The sequence below is a fragment of the Cygnus olor genome, chromosome 4 (assembly GCF_009769625.2).
Source record: "Cygnus olor isolate bCygOlo1 chromosome 4, bCygOlo1.pri.v2, whole genome shotgun sequence".
Taxonomy (NCBI): Eukaryota; Metazoa; Chordata; class Aves; order Anseriformes; family Anatidae; genus Cygnus; species Cygnus olor.
The window spans coordinates 57687454-57697978 of record NC_049172.1 but is presented as its reverse complement, the minus strand read 5'-3'; the positions used below and the strand labels follow the sequence as shown (position 1 = coordinate 57697978).

The 10525-nt window shown below is 35.0% G+C and overlaps 1 long non-coding RNA gene across 1 annotated transcript; it reads left to right on the top strand.

The window, feature by feature from the left end:
* The first annotated feature begins 295 nt into the window (after positions 1-295).
* LOC121070146 lies at positions 296-9793 on the top strand. Its single transcript, XR_005819923.1, has 3 exons — positions 296-417; positions 7950-8013; positions 9053-9793. It is a non-coding gene; the product is annotated as an uncharacterized LOC121070146 (long non-coding RNA).
* The last annotated feature ends 732 nt before the right edge of the window (positions 9794-10525 follow it).

Sequence of the window (10525 nt, the reverse complement as noted above, 5' to 3'; positions counted from 1 at the left end):
TTGTGATAATTCAGTACCCTGAATCAGACCAGACCCATAACGGTTAATTGGCTACACCCCTTAACATAAGGCCCATACACTCCGACCCACCTAAAGAACCCTGTAATTGGCTGAAGGAAAAACAAAGCACTTACACCAAAGAGCAGCTCAGGTAGAAAGAGCTCTCTAATGGGACACCTGTGGCTTATATACCATTAGGCCCACCTGGCACCCAACCAATCACCTGGGAAAGGCGGGGGGGGGGCAAAGCAAAAAAGTACAAATCAAACAGGATGAGCAGCAGCTGTGTTGTTTTTGTTTATCTGGCTTAGCTCAACAGTGTGCAAAGTACAGCACAAAGAAGTGGGCTGTTTCTAGAAGCGATAATTTCTATGCTTTTTGCTTCAACTTTGAATATTGAAAGGATAATATGATCAAGTAAGTAACTGAAACTATTTCAACTGGAATTAGCTCAAACCTTTCTTCGCACTTTCTTTTTGCTCATGGTGGATGAAGACATTTCTGTATTAATTCTCTTAGATTTATGACTGCTGTTAGTAACGTTAACCATGCTTTCCTTTTGAATCTGAACAGTCTTGCATGGCAGCAAAAGGATTGCTTGATGCTGGCTATTTTTTGTTTGGTGGCCTTTAGGTTCATTGTTTATCATTTTTAGAGAACTTGCATGCAGATAAAGACCAGGCAAGATTATGATTGGTCTTAATGAAATTAAGTACTATGAAAATTGGCAAAAACTACTGGGAAAACTTACTGAGAATATTTAATACCAGCAAGCCAATGCAAGTGGTAAAAAACGTTTTAAATGCATTCATTTTCCGTGGGATTTGTGGAATAAATGAAAAGATATAGGGATAAGAAAATTAAACTTCCCTTAGCATGGAGAATGTTGCTTTTCTCAGCTGTGTAAAAGGGCATCAGCATAAACTTCTCATTTGGCCTTTTGATTTCTAATCAGGCTGTTTTAACTTTTACTATCTTATAAAATACGTGAAACTGGGCACATGGTTGCTATTAAGGAGATTAATATAGATCTAAAGATATATATCTGTGCCTTCTTTTTGACTATGTCAGAGTAAATTAATCAAAAAATGGGTTTATCCTTTTGAAACAGCACTTTGACACTTAGAGGTTCTATCATTCGTTGCATATTCTTAGGATGAAAGCTACTTCAAATCATGTAATATTGATACCAAATACTGGATTATACAAGCTGTTCTCCAAGTCACGGTTGATACCAAAATGTTTTTAGGGAAAGTTTACAGTGATGTTTACAACCTATTAAAGTTCTAATCTTTGGGGTTCCATGTGTTTATCTTTGCTCCTCTTTTTACGTTAAAAATAAGTAATGAAAATAGAACTTGCATGATCAGTTCTATAGTTGCTGAAGTAAATACTAGCAGTCAGAAACTTCCAAGAAAATCCTTAGTATTCACTTCTTTCTTATTATTACTTGAAACTGAGCTAGTTATACTTCAGATCGTTCTACTGGGATTCTCTTGAAGCAAGCAAAGACAATATATAATTGACTGTGAAGAACTGCAGAAGGACCTCAAGATGTGAAGTGACTGAGCGATAAAATGGCAGATAAATTGGTTAGAAAGTGAGGCATGAGGAAATGAGAAACACAGAGATAAAAATTGAACTGGCCATCCACTACTGTGATACATGAATGGGATTCTAGATTTGTAATAGTAAAATGTAAGCTTAGTGTTCAGTAACACAAAAATATTATAAATTATTAAGACAAAAAACAAAGCTGAAAGCCAAAATATAATTAAAATAACTGTGTAAACTAGTGGTGAACATTCCTGAATGATATTTGCTTCCTGAGTCCTCCATGTCAAGAAGTTAGAAATGGAAAGAGAGAAGGTTATCAAGCTGATCAAAGGCTTGGTATGTATCTTCTTTATGAAGGGTCCCATGCAAGAAAAAAGACTAATGAGGGAGAGAGGTACAGCAGAAGTCTGTAGAATTGTGACAATCATGGAAAATGTGAACAAGGAACAATAGTTCTCACCTTATCCAAAACAACAAGTAATTGTTTTGCACAGTATGTGGTCAAAATGAGAGGTTTGCCACAGGGTATTTTGGATAGTAAAAGCTAAGTAAGGTACACAGAGGATAAAAACAAGGAACGTCATGTTAAGAAGTTGAAATCAGGTTTGGGAAGTTCACCTGCTAGAATCATAAAATGGCTTGGGTTGGAAGGGACCTTATAGATGATCTATTTCCAACTCCCTTGCCATGGTCAGGGATGCCACCTGTATCAGGTTGCCCATGGTCTCTTCCAGCCTGGCTTCGAACACCTCCAGGGACGGGGCATTCAACCACATATACTGTCTATTTCTGATTTAGAGGAAAAAAAAAATACCGATTTTAATTCTATCAACCAGTCTTGACTGAATTAGATATTAAGGCTTGCCTCCAATTTTAAGTGCTGATATTTTATCAAGGCACTTGCTCTCATTTTAAGGTATTACTGGGGAGATGGTGGGTCCCAACAGTACAGAGCAAAGATCACAGAATCACACAGGTGCAATTAGATAGCTGATGCAATTTCGATAGTTGATTGCTAGCTCTTAGTCAAGTGGCACAGGATCATTTGCCAGATTGCAAACATTATGCTATTTACAAAGGATATACGTAAAAGCTTTAAACACATTCGGCTTGGTGGAAACAGGAGCAGTATTTACCAGCCTTCACTGCTTTTAAAACCGTTCAGTGAATTCTTATTTACAGAAAGACGATGGGGATCTTCAGGGTTACAACACACAGCAGCCACCTCTGCACAAGTGCCAGCCTTGCCATTAACAAGATGATAAATTGACTGATTATTATTTCAGTGCTATTAAGGTTGAACCAAACTACGCCAGGATTCTGATCCACGGTTTTCATCAGTTATCTTACAGCTCAGAAAAGCAATTGGGCCAGGGGTGAGGAGAGACAATGACGACCTCCTGTAATCCAGCTAGAGATGGAAAAGAGATGTGCTGCCACCACTCATCCCCTGGCACTCATGGCAGCACAAGAGTGAAAAAGAGATGTCGAAAAAGTAAGGGACCAGCAAAATGGGGACAAGCAAATAGGAACTTATAATGAAGCTATGCACTAATTGTGGGTAACTAATAACTGCAATTAATAGGCAGGAGACAAATCAGAGTTGTCAGGAAAAAATACAATAATTTTAAACTAGTGGTTGTTTTTGACCTAAGAATCATTCTATACGTGCCTTCTTTAAGATGAATTCTATGAAGCTCCTACTGCATTTCTTTATAACCTAGAGTTTTCCTAAGTCAGTTGGGAAAAACTAAATTAAAGTCACAACAATTATAGTCAGACAAACACTGTGATTTTTTTGTGATGTAACTTACTGTAAACATTAGAAATAACATAAAATTGTGCCAAAAGGGCAAAGGAACAGAAAGTTTACCTGTAGTTTCCACTTTATGACATTGACTTGATATGCTAAAAAAGTTAAATTACCTCACTAAAATTCTGAGGCTTCATAGGACACATCTGTGAAGATGGATCTAATGTAGTGGAAAATAACTATTTTATGGATCCTCCACTGACTCAGATGATGATTACAATATCTGATACTTATATTAGTGCAGAAATACATCTTCTAATTTCTTCACTAAGAGAAGGTAACAAAACCTGTTATGTAGTGTGTCCTAGGACTATGCATCAGCAAAACTGTATTGAAACTGAGAAGGCCAGATAGTTTTCAAAAACACAGTTTCTTCAACTACTAATACACTTAGTAATGCTTGCTGGACAATGATTTTATTTTTAGGTTTCCCCATCTACATCATAGCATGACTTAAATTTCTACAGAAATATAGCTCCCATCTAATATCATTTGATAAACAAGGAAAAGCTGTTTCTGCAAGGTCTTATCCTTTTGTTACCTATCACAGAATAGCTAACCATTCAAGAAGTCTAAACATGCATTTTTGAAAATTAAAAAAAAAAAAAAACACAATCTTTTTTTTGTAAACAATCTCCTATGGTTCTTACCCATTAAAACTGGCCAGTTAAAATATCAGCAGGTACTCTTTGAAAGTTTTTCTGCATAACAGGAGTTATTACTGCTACTGTAAACTGAATACACTTAGGTCAGCAGGATACCAAGTATTTAGTCTTGCTGTTCAAGTGTAGACCTTTACAAAGCTGCATGAGCAAAGCTAGAAATTCTGAGACTGCATTCCACCATTCTTACTGAAGATTATTGACATTTTCCCCATTATAAAATGAGCTCAACATCAGTAAAGGAATAAATAGCTCTTTGAAGGCTGTACAAATGAAATACATTGAAGATTTAAAATATATATATGTATATATTTTTGCTAACATAACAACAGTGCTCCAGAAATAGGACAATAAAGCAAATGATGTAAACAAAAAAAAAGCATGACAGATCAACACCTCAGTAAGCAATTATAGCATTTTTCAACAAATTAGCGAACTCCTAATACCAGAATTCCTATCTACTTATTATACTACCATTTTGGAACTAAGAAAAATAATACCCATTAGTGATAATTTAAAACTGATTATTAGATCATACAATCTCATTTCTTACTTTTGTATGCTTTTTTTTGCTTGTTTGTTTTCTTTCGTGTTTTGTGTTTTATTTCTGCACGGTAGGGTTAGGAGAACATTTTTTATTTTCATGAAAAGTGTCAAATGGATATTTTGCTGTTCCTTTTATCAGTTTTAAGAGAATGAATAAAGGGTTTTACTGTATAGACTCCATCAGTGCAAGGATAGTTTCCATATTCAGAAGAACCCTGGAGCTGTGTAAGCATTTATGTAAGTCACACAGAAATATGGTTTGCTGGAGTGCTTGATTCTGCCATGTACGCAGTGGTGCCTAGGGTTAGCTGAGATGCTCTGAGACATTTATGTGGTGCTGACATATCTAACAAAGAGCCTAAAGGATGTACGTGCCATTCTGCACTCATAGCAGGTGTGATATCCCAAGGCAGTTCAAATGGGTGTTGATTCTTGGTCAACAAAGAATCTACAAGGAGACAATAAATCAAACCCATTGTGTCAATACTATCTTAATGAAATTACACTGATTAAGAGGTCATATTTATATAAATGGTATGAAATGTGGAAGTGTATGCTTCTGGAGGAGAACTTATTTCTGTGGAATATACAGAGTGACAGAATATGAAGGTATGAAGGAGAGTAATTTAGAAAGAGAGAAGCTAATGCTGTGCATCTGAAGTGTTTCAAAGGTTGGAAGATTTGGGATTAAGGAGAATTAACCTCAAGTGGACAAAGGAAAAATAATCCCCAAAGCAGTTTTGAGGACTCAGTGAAAAGTGACACACATAGGATGTTAAAATGACTCTAAACTGCTGCTATCATCACCCTGATGGAATGAAAAAAATGAAACCCTAAATCTGTCTCTCTAGGACAAACTGGGACAGTAGCTCTGATGAAAAAGTCTCAAACTTTATTTAGCACAGCTTCCTTAGAAGCAAACTTGCCTGGGAATTTGAGTACTAGTGCCTCATAGCTGTCCCTTTTCTTCAAATGCGGGGGGGACTTAGGCTTGAGGAGCCTTTGTCTACAAGAAGTGCTATGTCATTCTTACCTGAATACCTAAAGTGATATCATGAAGTCAAGAACCAAAAGCCAGTCAATGAAGAAAAAGGATGTATTATTTGGATGTATAATTATTTTTTTCCATGATAGTGGCAGCACATTTTAAAAAATGAACTCAAGTTAAGTTGGGCAAAAGAGGGGTTTGGAAAGGATTTTGCACAAGCTGTGTTTATTTTCTTACATATGTCTAAACTTTATAACCGTGAATTAGGTTTTCTACAGTATTGCTTAATTCCTTTCAGGAATAGTAAGTGCTTACATATTTTGCACAGGAAGTGGTAGTATACAACATTCTGTTATTTATTGATAATTATATTAAAAAAAAGAACAAAAAACATAACATCACCTCACAGTTTGTCAATGAGATGTGTCCAATTATGCAATGTATTGTCCAAAGCAAACATTAAAATATACTGGTTTTTCTCAATTTACAAGTTTAAAAAAAAAAAGAAACAATCAAAATGAATAATCAAAATAAACTTCAGATTTTACAAAGGAAATAGGAAAAATAACATTTTGAATACTCTGTTTCATGGAATTAATTATGAGATGCTTTACATTTTGAACTAATTTGGTAAATGTTCTACCTGCTCAAACTAGTACGGAATAAATTATTGAAAGAAGCTTCTGAGATACTGTACTTAAAATTAAATCTGCAATAGGGTATAAAGAAAAGGACTTGTAAAACTGAGAAATCCAGGAAATTTCTTGCAATGGCAGTAAAGTTATATCTTTCCAGAATTGCTTTGCACAGTTTCGAGTTGTTTCAAAATACATCAGTTCCCAAAGGAAACATTAGTTCTGAAATGAAATACTTTGCAAAAGGCATATATAGGTTTAAAAGGAATCAGTAAGACACAGGTTATCTATAGAAAATTTTCCTTATTATGCAGAAAATAATGTGATATAAAAGCAAATTAAATGAAGTACATTTGTAATATTTTTGGTACTTGAACAAAAAGAAAATAAGTTCATATTTTACCTAGTGCAATGCACTGCTTATACATTCCTTATACCTATTCCATCATTCAAATGGGTCCTGAGACTAATACACTGACCACTGTTTGTCAGGAAAGAGATCCTATGGAGTGTTTCAGGAGAAAAGAAATGGCGATTCTGTGGTTCCAACCAGATCCCAATTTACATTTTCCATTCATGTCCTACAGTGGCAAATTTTTGACCTTGCAAAGGAAGAAATAATTCTTCATTTCTTTCTGCACAACCTGTTTTATAGGACTGATAGATCAGATGTCACATTTCATTTCACAAATGCTAGGATTTCATTACTAGACAGAAACACGTAATATGCTGTGGGATACCGGGAAAGGAAATTACTACTTAACTATTAAGTGTTATTAAATTGTTCCTAATTTTAATTGTATCAATTTTAATTCCCTTAAATTTTCCGGAATACATGATCATAAGCTGAATTTCCTCTAACTTATTTGTACATGTTATCATTATTTCAAACGTGGCTTTGAAAATATGTACAAAATATGCTTCCTTTCTCTGAAAAGCCACTATTTTTTATGGGTGATAATAGTTGGCAAACTCAGTACCCTGTATGTCAAAGACAGGCTCTGTAAGACTGTTGTATTTACCTGAATGTGAACCATGCAAAAAACAATTTCTGTAGGCATATATGTGGAGGCTTAGACTCCTTGGCTCATTGAGAATACTCTCAAACAAGAAAAGGAAGAGTAGGAATTATTCCATGCGAGAACACCTTTCAGGGGCAGAAGTGTGGTGGTGCTTGCCTTATACTTCTGCCATACCATATGCCATATATTGTCATATACCTTGCCATTCCAGCTTATTTGGAGGTCCATTTCGGCCCATTCTGGAGCCACCAGTCCCTTCCTCAGGGATGCAATGGGATGCTGGTCTCTAGATCCACCACAGCCCTGCTTTGTCTGCTTACATACCTCCTGGCACTCTGGCACAGAAGCTGTTGATGGAATGCTGTCCTCATCTGTCAGTCTTCTTCTGTAATGCACGACATTGCATAAGATTCTGTAGACTAAGCCTGTTTGCACACCTAAAATCAGAGACATGAGGCCTGGAAACCACAGATTATTACCCTAAACGCATTCCCATAGGAAGGAGGAGCACCAAACTGCTCTACTGTGTAACATACGCAATTCAATGGTTATGAAATTGTATTTACTATGTAATTAAACTGCAAAATCAGAGAGCTGAAATATAGGAATGTTAGCAATTGAAATAGTTTTTGTTTACTGAATTTACCTGCTTGTACACATGCAACGTAACATTGAAGAAATGATCACATGTAAGATCCCTGCTGCAATCTATGCTTATGGTTGCAGAAATTAAACACGTATATTTTGAAAGCAAAGAGAAAACTGCATGAGAAGAGATCTTATGATTAAGGTAAGCAATGACCTGTACAGATCAATATATTCATTACCTGTCTTGCGATTCTGTTCCTAACAAAATTCTGTCTGACAATATTTGCAATACTGTTTCTTTGCCCTACATAAGAAACTTGAGGCCATATTTTCAGGACTTCTGTGTTCTTTCACTACATTTTAAATTAATTAGACCTGTGCTATACATGTATACACCTGTATTAAACTGCCAAGAGCACTAAAAAGTCAAGTTCATACAATTCCAAGTTTGACATGCAAAATAGTTTTTTCTTTATTTCGGCATTCATCTCAAATTCTGAACGCACAAAAAAAATGGAAAAATAATGCCACAATCTCACAGCCACTGAGGAAATAAATTAATATCTAGAAAGTGTTTCAATGTTATAATAGTAGTGGTAAAAAAAAAAAAAAGGCACCACTAAAAATTATTTATTTTGTATAAAGTACGGGTTTGGATAATACTTAGTAAATAAGGTCTAGTTAAAACAACAAAAAAAAAAAGATTTTTGAAAAGCTGGCAGAAAAAGATATAAAGAAATACTACTGTATGAGGTGTGATTCTGTGGAGAAAAACAGAACTACATTCAGTGATGTGGTGTTGACAGACACAAAGGCAAAATTAAAGTTGTGTCACGAACTTTCCCTTTTTCAAATTGTTAGAGTTTGACTTCAATCTTAATATTCTTATAATGTATGACCAAGTAATTAAAATTAGTATGCAATTATGAAGAAAGTAAATCATGCTTTTTAAAAGGAGATTATTCAATTAAAATTATTTACTGAAATATTTTTTTCATAATTTCTCAACCCAGCCATCTGGCAACACTACAAGAAAAGAAAATTTGACTCCCCCTTACAAGGTACCAATTTGAATTTCAAAATCATAGGAGTGCTTCATAATTGCTTGAAGTTTGAACATTATTTCAGTTACCAGCAATCAGCTGTTTAAAAATAGTGTCCTTAAATCATAGATCTATTTTTTTCTGGGCCATTTTCCTCTTAAAATTGACTTGACATTTAAAACATCTGCTTTTTCACAGTGTGCATCCCATCTGCAATTATGCTGCAGCCCACTCTGCCACTCAGCTCTGTCCTTGCTATAGAAATAAACCTGTTAAAAGAATACGTGTTTATGGATAAAATGGATAGCAACCCAGCACACACACACACACACAAAGAAAAAGAACAAGAGAAAAGTGGACCTCCTTACCTATTGTACCATATAATGTGGTATACAGCATTTCTATAAAGAAAGGCATATTACATAGTGGAGTCTCTCCACTGTCTGAGTAATTACAGGATCAACAGTAATCAACCTCTTTCAGGTACGAGAATGTTAATAATAGTGGAAGTACTCACTTAATCTTATCTCATATTTCGCTTGCATATGGATGGAACAGCAAATTAATAACTGTTTTTGTCCTTTGTCATAACTGGATAAAACTTTTGTTAAGGAATCTTGATAAAATGATAATGTTTGGATTTCTGAGCTTTCAAATTTTATTTGGAGAATAGCAATTGTAATGACTCTAAATAAATGCTTCATAGATTGTGGTAAGTGTGTTTGACCAGTCTGTTTACACACAAGTTTTTTACTGATTCAGTGTCTAAAATTAATCCTAATTTATTATGGCATAGAGAGCGAATCAGAGCAAGTTAACCTGCAGTGTGTTCTGTGGTCATGTGTCTACCCAGTTTGTGATGCCTGGGCCAGCTAGTTTAAAGTTGACTTAAATTTTTCTATTCTACGCAGCAGCCAATTGTGTAACTGAGAGACAGACAAACTCTACTTTGCTTGCTTGCTTCGGTATGATTTGCAAATCTCGTAATGCAATTCATTTATTCATATAAACTGATACAGAAAAAAAATGTAAATTCGTTTGGAATTACATTTTCATACATAAAAATCTTTTCATGAGGAATACAAACTGAAGCTTTGTTTAATTGATTCTGTGCTTTCTATTTGCAATTACCTATACCACAGCAGTTTTCATATTTTCACTTATTGGAAATCTATAATATCTGTGTTTTCTGTAAAACTGTACAATCATGCTGTAGCCTTCATTTCAAAGATGGTATTTTGTACACTTTTCCTCCAGGTTAACATGTAGCAATTTTCATGAAATTTGTAGGAATTCAGACTGAAATGTGTTTGGAATTCATTTTCATGTTCTAAATCTACAAGGTGGAAACTGATTAACAGATAAAGAGGTACATAGGCAATAAGAAACTAGACTAAACAGAAGAGAAACTATATATCAGTTTTGTTTTCTATTCACTGGTTTCAAAATGACATCTGACTTTAACCTCTTGAAGAACGCTACCATTACAAGCAAAAATATTGGAGGAAGAACATCCCTAAAGCGTTGCCAAATAAGCATGAGTTTTCTTGCTTTAAGTTGCTTGCCTAATTCAGCAGTTGATGGCAGACAGCCTAACTTCCTTCCTAGTTGTTAAGCCTATAACATAAAATATCCCTAATGTAGTTTTCAACAGTTCCGTTTATCTCCATG